Genomic DNA, 14,609 nt, shown 5'->3' with positions numbered 1-14,609 from the left:
CCGGTGCCCACAGTAGAGATGCCGGCACCGTGGAGGAGAGAAGGGGAGAGAGGAGAGAAGGGGAGAGGGGAGAGAGGAGAGAAGGGGACAGAGGAGAGAAGGGGAGAGAGGGGAGAGAGGAGAGAGGAGAGAAGGGGAGAGAGGAGAGAAGGGGAGAGAGGGGGAGAGAGGAGAGAGGAGAGAGGAGAGAAGGGGAGAGAGGAGAGAAGGGGAGAGGGGAGAGAGGAGAGAAGGGGAGAGAGGAGAGAGGAGAGAAGGGGAGAGAGGAGAGAAGGGGAGAGAGGAGAGAGGAGAGAAGGGGAGAGAGGAGAGAAGGGGAGAGAGGAGAGAGGAGAGAAGGGGAGAGAGGAGAGAAGGGGAGAGAGGAGAGAAGGGGAGAGAGGAGAGAAGGGGAGAGAGGAGAGAAGGGGAGAGAGGAGAGAAGGGGAGAGAGGAGAGAAGGGGAGAGAGGAGAGAGGAGAGAGGAGAGAGGAGAGAAGGGGAGAGAGGAGAGAAAGGATGGCGCGGGGAGAACATTGCTGGACCCGAGGACAGGTGTGTGTTCATTAACCACTTCAAGTCCGGACACTTTCACCCCCCCTTCCGGTCCGGACTCTTTCACCCCCCTTCCGGTCCGGACTCTTTCACCCCCCTTCCGGTCCGGACGCTTTCACCCCCCTTCCGGTCCGGACGCTTTCACCCCCCTTCCGGTCCGGACGCTTTCACCCCCCTTCCAGTCCGGACGCTTTCACCCCCCTTCCAGTCCGGACGCTTTCACCCCCCCTTCCAGTCCGGACGCTTTCACCCCCCTTCCAGTCCGGACGCTTTCACCCCCCTTCCAGTCCGGACGCTTTCACCCCCCTTCCGTTGCGGACGCTTTCACCCCCCTTCCAGTCCGGACGCTTTCCCCCCCCTTCCAGTCCAGGCCAATTTTCAGCTATCAGTGCTGTCACACTTTGAATGAAAATTGCGCGGTCATGCAACGTTGTACCCATATGAATATTTCAATTTTTTGAGACAGATAAAACTTTATTTTGGTGGTATTTATTCACCACTGGGATTTTTTTTTTTTGCTATATAAAAGTCCAAAAAATGTTTTTAAAAAAAGCGTTTTCTTATAAAATTTTGCAAATAAATAATCTTTCTTCATAAATATTGGCCAAAATGTATTCAGTTATCTTTTTAGTAAAAACAAATAACCCAAATTAGTTATAACTTAAATGTTTAGTTAAAAACAAAATTTTACTTTTTTTTTTTTTTATTATTGTTTTTTTTTTTTTTTTTTAACAAACTGTCACCCTAGCAGTACAGTGTCACCATGGTAACACTGTACTACTTGTGGGGGGGTGATGAAGATTTTTTTTTTTTTTACACCGATTGCTTTTACACCCATAAAGGATGTAAAAGCAATCATTTCTCCTTCTCTCTGGCTGCATTCCTGCAGCCATTGAGAAATACTGTGAGAGCTGTGATTGGTCACAGCTTGTCACATGGTACAAGGCTGTTGTGAATAGCCCTGTACCATGTGATCTCTGTGATCATTCGCAGATTTCACAAGTAGTAAGCAATGATCTCATAAGTGACATCTTGCTTACAGCTATTCATGTGATCACTGATTAGCCAATGAGGTCCCGTACAGCGATCGGTGTTCCGGAGGACACAGCGGGCACTGGATCGCGGTGCCGCATGCTCCCAGGGAGCGCACACAGTCCAAAATGGCGGGCGCCGATTATGAACGGCAACCCGCCCCTGCACTGCCACCGTCTGGCCGTTTATATACAGTGGCCGGACGGGAGGTGGTTTAAAAGTCAGCAGCTGCAGTTTTTGCAACTAAACACAAAAACGGCTGGAACTCCGCTTCAACATGTGCGATTTGCTGCGGCGCGATTTCAAAAGCAGTTCTTTGACTTTTTCTGCAGTTTTGTTGCGATTTCACCTACATAGAATGCAATGGAAATTGCGCTGCAAATCGCTAGAAATCGTTGAAAAGTAGCAGGGAGGGGACACCCAGCCCACTGTTAAAATGGGGCACTGGGGGGGCAGGGGCTGCTGCAACAGAAACACGTTCCACCCTGAATACTTATCCTTTAATCGCTTCCGGACCACCCTATAGCAGAAATACTGCTACAGGGCGGCAGGGCTGCGCAAAATCAGGTATATCTACGTGATTTCGTATTTCCGTGCCGTCCTACCAGCACAGCCATTGGCGGCTACAGCTGTCAATCACCGGGTCCCGCCAGCACCCGGCAATTGCCAAGGAACAGCGACAGGGGAGAGGTCTGTATGTAAACAATACGGATCTCTCCCCTGTCAGCACCAGCACACTGCTTTGTATTGATCTGCAGAGCAATACAAAGCAGCATGCTTACAGTGTAAAACACTCCCCGCACACAGTTAACCCTTTGATCGCCCCACATGTTAACCCCTTCCTGCCCAGTGTCATTAGTACAATGTCAGTGCTTTTTATTAGCACTGCTCGCCCCCCCCCCCCCTCCGTGTCTGAATGCCCGCCGCAGTCCCGGTATAAGTTGCTGATCGCCGCCATAACAAGTATATATATATAAAATCCCAGTATATATCCCGCCATTTTTAGATGCTATAACTTGCACATAAACCAATTAATTTAATACATTTTGGCCTAAATTTATGACAAAATTAGATTTTTAATTGTTTTTTTTACTGGACGTGTTTAATAGCAAAAAGTCAAAAATATAGTTTTTTGTTTTTTTTTTCAAAACTGTTGGTCTTTTTTTGTTTACACCGCAAAAAATAAAAAACGCACAGGCGATCATAATACCCCTGAAAGAAAGCTCTATTGGTGGGGAAAAAAAGGCCATAAATTTAATGTGGGTGCAGCGTTGCACGACCGGGCAATTGTCAGTTGAAATAACGCAGCGCCGTATCGCAAAAAAAAAAAAAAAGCCTGTTCAGGAAGGGGGGGAAATCCTATGGAGGGGGAGGGGTTAAACACTTACCTCCCCCTCATCTTGGGTACCTTTAATGACTTACAGACGCTAATTTTGAGATTTGGGGACCATTTACGGTGTATAAACAAATCTTGGCAAAGTATATACTACACACCACCATGATGTCTGGTAGAGCTGTGGATCCTCCCAATCACTTTATTCTGAGTGGTCGGTTAACCCCTTCGCTGCCAGGTCCGTGCAACGTATGGGTGGGGGGGGGGGGGGGCCACCAGGATTATGTATAAACTGACAGGCAGGAGTCTGGTGGAAGCAGTCAGGGGCTGCACTGCTGCTGTCAGATTGCTTCCACAACCCCCGGTAACAGCAGACACACGTGCCTCACACACACCCCCTCACAGTTCTGGATAGAATGTGGAAGTGTCAGAATCCCGGTCTGACACCAATGGGGATATTCTCCCTCACGATGGTTCTAGTGGTCCTTGTCTTCAGTATCCCACATGATGGTAAAGTGGTGCACCGATATATATTGTCTGCTGAAAATTATCGACTGAAAATAGGGTTGTCCGCGTTTCACCAATGGGGGGGAGAGGGTTGGGGAGGGAAAAAAATGGGCAGATAATGATAACGGACTTCAATGAAAGATCACGTCCCATTAACCTCAAAGCAAACAAAAAACCCCTATTTACTTCGATGCAAAATTGCATCCCATTGACTTCAATATGAAATCGTGTCCCATTGACTTCAATATGAAATCGTGTCCCATTGATTTCAATGCAAAAACGCCCCCTATTAACTTCAGTACAAAAGCATCCCATTGACTTCAACGGAAAAACACCCTCTATTAACTTCAATGCCAAAATCGCGCCCCGTGGACTTCAATGCCAAAATCGCGCCCCGTGGACTTCAATGCCAAAATCGCGCCCCGTGGACTTCAATGCCAAAATCGCGCCCCGTGGACTTCAATGCCAAAATCGCGCCCCGTGGACTTCAATGCCAAAATCGCGCCCCGTGGACTTCAATGCCAAAATCGCGCCCCGTGGACTTCAATGCCAAAATGGCGCCCCGTGGACTTCAATGCCAAAATGGCGCCCCGTGGACTTCAATGCCAAAATGGCGCCCCGTGGACTTCAATGCCAAAATGGCGCCCCGTGGACTTCAATGCCAAAATGGCGCCCCGTGGACTTCAATGCCAAAATGGCGCCCCATTGACTTCAATGCCAAAATGGCGCCCCATTGACTTCAATGCCAAAATCGCGCCCCAGTGACTTCAATGCCAAAATCGCGCCCCATTAACCTCAATGCAAAAAAAAAACCTATTTACTTCTATATCCCATTGACTTCAATATAAAATCATGTCCCATTGACTTCAATGTAAAAACACCCTTTATTTACTTTAATACAAAAACGCCCCCGAATAACTTCAATACAAAAACGCCCCCTATTACCTTCTGTACAAAAACACCCCCTATTTACTTCAATGCAAAATTGCGCCCCATTGACTTCAACGCAAAAACACCCTCTATTAACTTCAATGCAAAATCACGTCCCATTGACTTCAATGCAAAAACGCCCCCTATTGACTTCATTAGAAACTGAAACATGCACAGCTTCTCAAAAAGCCGTCTCCTTGCTAGCTATGTTGTCGGACACCTGCGGGGGAAGGAGGGGCGCCCTGTCTGACCTCATAGATAGGTCTACAAATCACACAGAAACGCAGAACACTGAAAACTACAAAATGAAGCAAATGCCCTTTAACCCTCTGAGTCCGGGTCTACTCTGAAAGAAGTACCTAGATGACCTGACCATGGGGACTTGTACATACTTCCCTATTGTTTTTTCTTTCAACTTTCATATTTTTATACATTTTATTCACTCAAATTCAAGAAAAGAAACCAAAAAAAACAAAAAAAAGAAAAAAAAAGAAAAAAAGAAAAAAATAGAAACAAAAAAAAGAAAAAGAAAAAAAAAGAAAAAAGAAAAATAGAAAAAAGAAATAAGAAAAAGAAAAATAGAAACAAAAAAAGAAAAAAAAAAAAAAGAAAGAAAATAGAAAAAAAGAAAAAAAAAAAGAAAAAAAAAGAAAAATAGAAAAAAAAAAAGAAAATTGAAACGAAAAAAAAAAAAAAAAAAAAAAAGAAAATAAAAAAAAAGAAAAATTGAAACAAAAAAGAAGTAGAAACAAAAAACAAGAAAAAAAGGAAAGAAACAAAAAACAAAAATAGAAAAAAAAAAAAAGAAGGCAGCATTAATCTGCAGGCTTTTGAAAACATTTTCTGGTTGCCTTGTAAAGTGAATGAGCGGAGCGATACCCGGGATGACTCCATGTTTTCTTTGTGCGACCGTCCAATATGAACGCCCGCCATTGCTATGGAAACGGAGGTCATTGTTACTTGTAAAGAAGGTCTGCTATCAGTCCCTTTGGAATCTGCTCTCCTATACAAAAGACACCCTTGTCTATGCTCCCGGTTGTGGAAATAAAAGGACATTACCTTGTACTGGGGGGGGGGGGGAATAAATTGATCTTCTAAACGCAAAAACGAGAGAATTTATACAGGACATCGGATTGTGTTTGTGTCGGTGGTCAAAAATGAGTTGGCAAACACAGTCAGAGGTAAGGAAATTTTTAAAAAATGACTGAATCGGGGTCCCAATCTATTGTTCTGATAAAAAAAAAATTAAAACCCACACTGTTTTTAACCCCTCCCCTCCAGAGGATTCCTTCCCTTCCCGACCAGGCCATTTTTTGCGTTACTTTGACAATTGCGCGGTCGTGCGATGGCGCACCCAAATGAAATGTGTTTCCTTTTTTCCCCACAAATACAGATTTCTTTCGGTGGTATTGGATCGCCTGTGCGGTTTTTATTTTTTGCAATATAAACAAAAAAAGACAATTTTTAGAAAAAAAAATAATATTTTGGACCTTTTGCTATAAAACATGCGCTTTGCTGAAAAAAAAATCCCAATACGTGTAAATTAATAGGTTTATGTGAAAGTTATAGCGTTTACAAATGGCGGTATAGATACTGGGGTTTTTTATTTTATTTTTTAATACTAATGGCGGCGATCAGCGACTTATAGCGGGACTGTGGCGGGCATTCTGACACTGGTGGGAACTGACTTGGTGTCACTGACATCCCCAGTGACACCAATACAGTGATCAGTGTTAATAAAAAGCACTGACACTGTACTAATGGCACTGGGCAGGAAGGGGTTAACATCTGGGTCGATCAAAGGGTTAACTGTGTGCTGTTTTACTATGGGGGCTCTGTGGGTGCTTTACACTATAAGCACACTGCTTTGTATGTCCCTTACATTGGTGGTCAGTGGGAAGAACGTTCCTTACATTGGTGGTCAGTGGGAAGAATGTCCCTTACATTGGTGATCAGTGGGAAGAATGTCCCTTACATTGGTGGTCAGTGGGAAGAACGTTCCTTACATTGGTGGTCAGTGGGAAGAACGTTCCTTACATTGGTGGTCAGTGGGAAGAATGTTCCTTACATTGGTGGTCAGTGGGAAGAACATCCCTTACATTGGTGGTCAGTGGGAAGAATGTCCCTTACATTGGTGGTCAGTGGGAAGAATGTCCCTTACATTGGGGGGTCAGTGGGAAGAATGTCCCTTACATTGGGGATCAGTGGGAAGAATGTCCCTTACATTGGGGGTCAGTGGGAAGAACGTTCATTACATTGGTGGTCAGTGGGAAGAACATCCCTTACATTGGGGGGTCAGTGGGAAGAATGTCCCTTACATTGGGGATCAGTGGGAAGAATGTCCCTTACATTGGAGGGTCAGTGGGAAGAATGTCCCTTACATTGGGGATCAGTGGGAAGAATGTTCCTTACATTGGAGGGTCAGTGGGAAGAATGTCCCTTACATTGGGGATCAGTGGGAAGAATGTCCCTTACATTGGTGGTCAGTGGGAAGAATGTTCCTTACATTGGTGGTCAGTGGGAAGAATGTTCCTTACATTGGTGGTCAGTGGGAAGAACGTTCCTTACATTGGTGGTCAGTGGGAAGAATGTTCCTTACATTGGTGGTCAGTGGGAAGAACATCCCTTACATTGGTGGTCAGTGGGAAGAATGTCCCTTACATTGGTGGTCAGTGGGAAGAATGTCCCTTACATTGGGGGGTCAGTGGGAAGAATGTCCCTTACATTGGGGATCAGTGGGAAGAATGTCCCTTACATTGGGGGTCAGTGGGAAGAATGTTCATTACATTGGTGGTCAGTGGGAAGAACATCCCTTACATTGGGGATCAGTGGGAAGAATGTCCCTTACATTGGAGGGTCAGTGGGAAGAATGTCCCTTACATTGGGGATCAGTGGGAAGAATGTCCCTTACATTGGGGATCAGTGGGAAGAATGTTCCTTACATTGGAGGGTCAGTGGGAAGAATGTCCCTTACATTGGGGATCAGTGGGAAGAATGTCCCTTACATTGGTGGTCAGTGGGAAGAATGTCCCTTACATTGGGGGTCAGTGGGAAGAATGTCCCTTACATTGGTGGTCAGTGGGAAGAATGTCCCTTACATTGGGGATCAGTGGGAAGAATGTCCCTTACATTGGTGGTCAGTGGGAAGAATGTCCCTTACATTGGGGGTCAGTGGGAAGAATGTCTCTTACATTGGTGGTCAGTGGGAAGAATGTCCCTTACATTGGGGGTCAGTGGGGAGAATGTCCCTTACATTGGAGGTCAGTGGGAAGAATGTCCCTTACATTGGTGGTCAGTGAGAAGAATGTCCCTTACATTGGGGGTCAGTGGGAAGAATGTCTCTTACATTGGTGGTCAGTGGGAAGAATGTCCCTTACATTGGGGGGTCAGTGGGAAGAATGTCCCTTACATTGGGGATCAGTGGGAAGAATGTCCCTTACATTGGAGGGTCAGTGGGAAGAATGTCCCTTACATTGGGGATCAGTGGGAAGAATGTTCCTTACATTGGAGGGTCAGTGGGAAGAATGTCCCTTACATTGGGGATCAGTGGGAAGAATGTCCCTTACATTGGTGGTCAGTGGGAAGAATGTTCCTTACATTGGTGGTCAGTGGGAAGAATGTTCCTTACATTGGTGGTCAGTGGGAAGAACGTTCCTTACATTGGTGGTCAGTGGGAAGAATGTTCCTTACATTGGTGGTCAGTGGGAAGAACATCCCTTACATTGGTGGTCAGTGGGAAGAATGTCCCTTACATTGGTGGTCAGTGGGAAGAATGTCCCTTACATTGGGGGGTCAGTGGGAAGAATGTCCCTTACATTGGGGATCAGTGGGAAGAATGTCCCTTACATTGGGGGTCAGTGGGAAGAATGTTCATTACATTGGTGGTCAGTGGGAAGAACATCCCTTACATTGGGGATCAGTGGGAAGAATGTCCCTTACATTGGAGGGTCAGTGGGAAGAATGTCCCTTACATTGGGGATCAGTGGGAAGAATGTCCCTTACATTGGGGATCAGTGGGAAGAATGTTCCTTACATTGGAGGGTCAGTGGGAAGAATGTCCCTTACATTGGGGATCAGTGGGAAGAATGTCCCTTACATTGGTGGTCAGTGGGAAGAATGTCCCTTACATTGGGGGTCAGTGGGAAGAATGTCCCTTACATTGGTGGTCAGTGGGAAGAATGTCCCTTACATTGGGGATCAGTGGGAAGAATGTCCCTTACATTGGTGGTCAGTGGGAAGAATGTCCCTTACATTGGGGGTCAGTGGGAAGAATGTCTCTTACATTGGTGGTCAGTGGGAAGAATGTCCCTTACATTGGGGGTCAGTGGGGAGAATGTCCCTTACATTGGAGGTCAGTGGGAAGAATGTCCCTTACATTGGTGGTCAGTGAGAAGAATGTCCCTTACATTGGGGGTCAGTGGGAAGAATGTCTCTTACATTGGTGGTCAGTGGGAAGAATGTCCCTTACATTGGGGGTCAGTGGGGAGAATGTCCCTTACATTGGAGGTCAGTGGGAAGAATGTCCCTTACATTGGTGGTCAGTGAGAAGAATGTCCCTTACATTGGTGATCAGTGGGAAGAATGTCCCTTACATTGGGGGTCAGTGGGAAGAATGTCCCTTACATTGGGGGTCAGTGGGAAGAATGTCCCTTACATTGGTGATCAGTGGGAAGAATGTCCCTTACATTGGAGGTCAGTGGGAAGAATGTCCCTTACATTGGTGGTCAGTGGGAAGAATGTCCCTTACATTGGTGATCAGTGGGAAGAATGTCCCTTACATTGGGGGTCAGTGGGAAGAATGTCTCTTACATTGGTGATCAGTGGGAAGAATGTCTCTTACATTGGTGATCAGTGGGAAGAATGTCCCTTACATTGGGGGGTCAGTGGGAAGAATGTCCCTTACATTGGGGGGTCAGTGGGAAGAATGTCCCTTACATTGGGGGTCAGTGGGAAGAATGTCCCTTACATTGGTGGTCAGTGGGAAGAATGTTCCTTACATTGGTGGTCAGTGGGAAGAATGTTCCTTACATTGGTGGTCAGTGGGAAGAACGTTCCTTACATTGGTGGTCAGTGGGAAGAATGTTCCTTACATTGGTGGTCAGTGGGAAGAACATCCCTTACATTGGTGGTCAGTGGGAAGAATGTCCCTTACATTGGTGGTCAGTGGGAAGAATGTCCCTTACATTGGGGGGTCAGTGGGAAGAATGTCCCTTACATTGGGGATCAGTGGGAAGAATGTCCCTTACATTGGGGGTCAGTGGGAAGAATGTTCATTACATTGGTGGTCAGTGGGAAGAACATCCCTTACATTGGGGATCAGTGGGAAGAATGTCCCTTACATTGGAGGGTCAGTGGGAAGAATGTCCCTTACATTGGGGATCAGTGGGAAGAATGTCCCTTACATTGGGGATCAGTGGGAAGAATGTTCCTTACATTGGAGGGTCAGTGGGAAGAATGTCCCTTACATTGGGGATCAGTGGGAAGAATGTCCCTTACATTGGTGGTCAGTGGGAAGAATGTCCCTTACATTGGGGGTCAGTGGGAAGAATGTCCCTTACATTGGTGGTCAGTGGGAAGAATGTCCCTTACATTGGGGATCAGTGGGAAGAATGTCCCTTACATTGGTGGTCAGTGGGAAGAATGTCCCTTACATTGGGGGTCAGTGGGAAGAATGTCTCTTACATTGGTGGTCAGTGGGAAGAATGTCCCTTACATTGGGGGTCAGTGGGGAGAATGTCCCTTACATTGGAGGTCAGTGGGAAGAATGTCCCTTACATTGGTGGTCAGTGAGAAGAATGTCCCTTACATTGGGGGTCAGTGGGAAGAATGTCTCTTACATTGGTGGTCAGTGGGAAGAATGTCCCTTACATTGGGGGGTCAGTGGGAAGAATGTCCCTTACATTGGGGATCAGTGGGAAGAATGTCCCTTACATTGGAGGGTCAGTGGGAAGAATGTCCCTTACATTGGGGATCAGTGGGAAGAATGTTCCTTACATTGGAGGGTCAGTGGGAAGAATGTCCCTTACATTGGGGATCAGTGGGAAGAATGTCCCTTACATTGGTGGTCAGTGGGAAGAATGTTCCTTACATTGGTGGTCAGTGGGAAGAATGTTCCTTACATTGGTGGTCAGTGGGAAGAACGTTCCTTACATTGGTGGTCAGTGGGAAGAATGTTCCTTACATTGGTGGTCAGTGGGAAGAACATCCCTTACATTGGTGGTCAGTGGGAAGAATGTCCCTTACATTGGTGGTCAGTGGGAAGAATGTCCCTTACATTGGGGGGTCAGTGGGAAGAATGTCCCTTACATTGGGGATCAGTGGGAAGAATGTCCCTTACATTGGGGGTCAGTGGGAAGAATGTTCATTACATTGGTGGTCAGTGGGAAGAACATCCCTTACATTGGGGATCAGTGGGAAGAATGTCCCTTACATTGGAGGGTCAGTGGGAAGAATGTCCCTTACATTGGGGATCAGTGGGAAGAATGTCCCTTACATTGGGGATCAGTGGGAAGAATGTTCCTTACATTGGAGGGTCAGTGGGAAGAATGTCCCTTACATTGGGGATCAGTGGGAAGAATGTCCCTTACATTGGTGGTCAGTGGGAAGAATGTCCCTTACATTGGGGGTCAGTGGGAAGAATGTCCCTTACATTGGTGGTCAGTGGGAAGAATGTCCCTTACATTGGGGATCAGTGGGAAGAATGTCCCTTACATTGGTGGTCAGTGGGAAGAATGTCCCTTACATTGGGGGTCAGTGGGAAGAATGTCTCTTACATTGGTGGTCAGTGGGAAGAATGTCCCTTACATTGGGGGTCAGTGGGGAGAATGTCCCTTACATTGGAGGTCAGTGGGAAGAATGTCCCTTACATTGGTGGTCAGTGAGAAGAATGTCCCTTACATTGGGGGTCAGTGGGAAGAATGTCTCTTACATTGGTGGTCAGTGGGAAGAATGTCCCTTACATTGGGGGTCAGTGGGGAGAATGTCCCTTACATTGGAGGTCAGTGGGAAGAATGTCCCTTACATTGGTGGTCAGTGAGAAGAATGTCCCTTACATTGGTGATCAGTGGGAAGAATGTCCCTTACATTGGGGGTCAGTGGGAAGAATGTCCCTTACATTGGGGGTCAGTGGGAAGAATGTCTCTTACATTGGTGGTCAGTGGGAAGAATGTCCCTTACATTGGGGGTCAGTGGGGAGAATGTCCCTTACATTGGAGGTCAGTGGGAAGAATGTCCCTTACATTGGTGGTCAGTGAGAAGAATGTCCCTTACATTGGTGATCAGTGGGAAGAATGTCCCTTACATTGGGGGTCAGTGGGAAGAATGTCCCTTACATTGGGGGTCAGTGGGAAGAATGTCCCTTACATTGGTGATCAGTGGGAAGAATGTCCCTTACATTGGAGGTCAGTGGGAAGAATGTCCCTTACATTGGTGGTCAGTGGGAAGAATGTCCCTTACATTGGTGATCAGTGGGAAGAATGTCCCTTACATTGGGGGTCAGTGGGAAGAATGTCTCTTACATTGGTGATCAGTGGGAAGAATGTCTCTTACATTGGTGATCAGTGGGAAGAATGTCCCTTACATTGGGGGGTCAGTGGGAAGAATGTCCCTTACATTGGGGGGTCAGTGGGAAGAATGCCCCTTACATTGGTGGTCAGTGGGAAGAATGTCCCTTACATTGGAGGTCAGTGGGAAGAATGTCCCTTACATTGGGGGTCAGTGGGAAGAATGTCCCTTACATTGGTGGTCAGTGGGAAGAATGTTCCTTACATTGGTGGTCAGTGGGAAGAATGCCCCTTACATTGGTGATCAGTGGGAAGAATGCTCCTTACATTGGTGGTCAGTGGGAAGAATGCCCCTTACATTGGTGGTCAGTGGGAAGAATGTCCCTTACATTGGAGGGTCAGTGGGAAGAATGTCCCTTACATTGGGGATCAGTGGGAAGAATGTCCCTTACATTGGGGATCAGTGGGAAGAATGTTCCTTACATTGGAGGGTCAGTGGGAAGAATGTCCCTTACATTGGGGATCAGTGGGAAGAATGTCCCTTACATTGGTGGTCAGTGGGAAGAATGTCCCTTACATTGGGGGTCAGTGGGAAGAATGTCCCTTACATTGGTGGTCAGTGGGAAGAATGTCCCTTACATTGGGGATCAGTGGGAAGAATGTCCCTTACATTGGTGGTCAGTGGGAAGAATGTCCCTTACATTGGGGGTCAGTGGGAAGAATGTCTCTTACATTGGTGGTCAGTGGGAAGAATGTCCCTTACATTGGGGGTCAGTGGGGAGAATGTCCCTTACATTGGAGGTCAGTGGGAAGAATGTCCCTTACATTGGTGGTCAGTGAGAAGAATGTCCCTTACATTGGGGGTCAGTGGGAAGAATGTCTCTTACATTGGTGGTCAGTGGGAAGAATGTCCCTTACATTGGGGGGTCAGTGGGAAGAATGTCCCTTACATTGGGGATCAGTGGGAAGAATGTCCCTTACATTGGAGGGTCAGTGGGAAGAATGTCCCTTACATTGGGGATCAGTGGGAAGAATGTTCCTTACATTGGAGGGTCAGTGGGAAGAATGTCCCTTACATTGGGGATCAGTGGGAAGAATGTCCCTTACATTGGTGGTCAGTGGGAAGAATGTTCCTTACATTGGTGGTCAGTGGGAAGAATGTTCCTTACATTGGTGGTCAGTGGGAAGAACGTTCCTTACATTGGTGGTCAGTGGGAAGAATGTTCCTTACATTGGTGGTCAGTGGGAAGAACATCCCTTACATTGGTGGTCAGTGGGAAGAATGTCCCTTACATTGGTGGTCAGTGGGAAGAATGTCCCTTACATTGGGGGGTCAGTGGGAAGAATGTCCCTTACATTGGGGATCAGTGGGAAGAATGTCCCTTACATTGGGGGTCAGTGGGAAGAATGTTCATTACATTGGTGGTCAGTGGGAAGAACATCCCTTACATTGGGGATCAGTGGGAAGAATGTCCCTTACATTGGAGGGTCAGTGGGAAGAATGTCCCTTACATTGGGGATCAGTGGGAAGAATGTCCCTTACATTGGGGATCAGTGGGAAGAATGTTCCTTACATTGGAGGGTCAGTGGGAAGAATGTCCCTTACATTGGGGATCAGTGGGAAGAATGTCCCTTACATTGGTGGTCAGTGGGAAGAATGTCCCTTACATTGGGGGTCAGTGGGAAGAATGTCCCTTACATTGGTGGTCAGTGGGAAGAATGTCCCTTACATTGGGGATCAGTGGGAAGAATGTCCCTTACATTGGTGGTCAGTGGGAAGAATGTCCCTTACATTGGGGGTCAGTGGGAAGAATGTCTCTTACATTGGTGGTCAGTGGGAAGAATGTCCCTTACATTGGGGGTCAGTGGGGAGAATGTCCCTTACATTGGAGGTCAGTGGGAAGAATGTCCCTTACATTGGTGGTCAGTGAGAAGAATGTCCCTTACATTGGGGGTCAGTGGGAAGAATGTCTCTTACATTGGTGGTCAGTGGGAAGAATGTCCCTTACATTGGGGGTCAGTGGGGAGAATGTCCCTTACATTGGAGGTCAGTGGGAAGAATGTCCCTTACATTGGTGGTCAGTGAGAAGAATGTCCCTTACATTGGTGATCAGTGGGAAGAATGTCCCTTACATTGGGGGTCAGTGGGAAGAATGTCCCTTACATTGGGGGTCAGTGGGAAGAATGTCTCTTACATTGGTGGTCAGTGGGAAGAATGTCCCTTACATTGGGGGTCAGTGGGGAGAATGTCCCTTACATTGGAGGTCAGTGGGAAGAATGTCCCTTACATTGGTGGTCAGTGAGAAGAATGTCCCTTACATTGGTGATCAGTGGGAAGAATGTCCCTTACATTGGGGGTCAGTGGGAAGAATGTCCCTTACATTGGGGGTCAGTGGGAAGAATGTCCCTTACATTGGTGATCAGTGGGAAGAATGTCCCTTACATTGGAGGTCAGTGGGAAGAATGTCCCTTACATTGGTGGTCAGTGGGAAGAATGTCCCTTACATTGGTGATCAGTGGGAAGAATGTCCCTTACATTGGGGGTCAGTGGGAAGAATGTCTCTTACATTGGTGATCAGTGGGAAGAATGTCTCTTACATTGGTGATCAGTGGGAAGAATGTCCCTTACATTGGGGGGTCAGTGGGAAGAATGTCCCTTACATTGGGGGGTCAGTGGGAAGAATGCCCCTTACATTGGTGGTCAGTGGGAAGAATGTCCCTTACATTGGAGGTCAGTGGGAAGAATGTCCCTTACATTGGGGGTCAGTGGG

At 46.9% G+C, this 14,609-nt stretch overlaps 1 protein-coding gene across 1 annotated transcript in view; it reads right to left on the bottom strand.

Annotated features, from left to right (window-relative positions):
- LOC149435793 (rab GTPase-activating protein 1) overlaps window positions 1–14,609 on the bottom strand; it is a 107,639-nt gene that overhangs the window by 22,203 nt on the left and 70,827 nt on the right. The window lies entirely within an intron of this gene.

Source organism: Staurois parvus, unplaced genomic scaffold (genome assembly GCF_062004578.1).
Source record: "Staurois parvus isolate SC_StPar_1 unplaced genomic scaffold, SC_StPar_1.0 ptg001475l, whole genome shotgun sequence".
Taxonomy (NCBI): domain Eukaryota; kingdom Metazoa; phylum Chordata; class Amphibia; order Anura; family Ranidae; genus Staurois; species Staurois parvus.
This window is presented reverse-complemented; position numbering and strand designations above follow the sequence as displayed.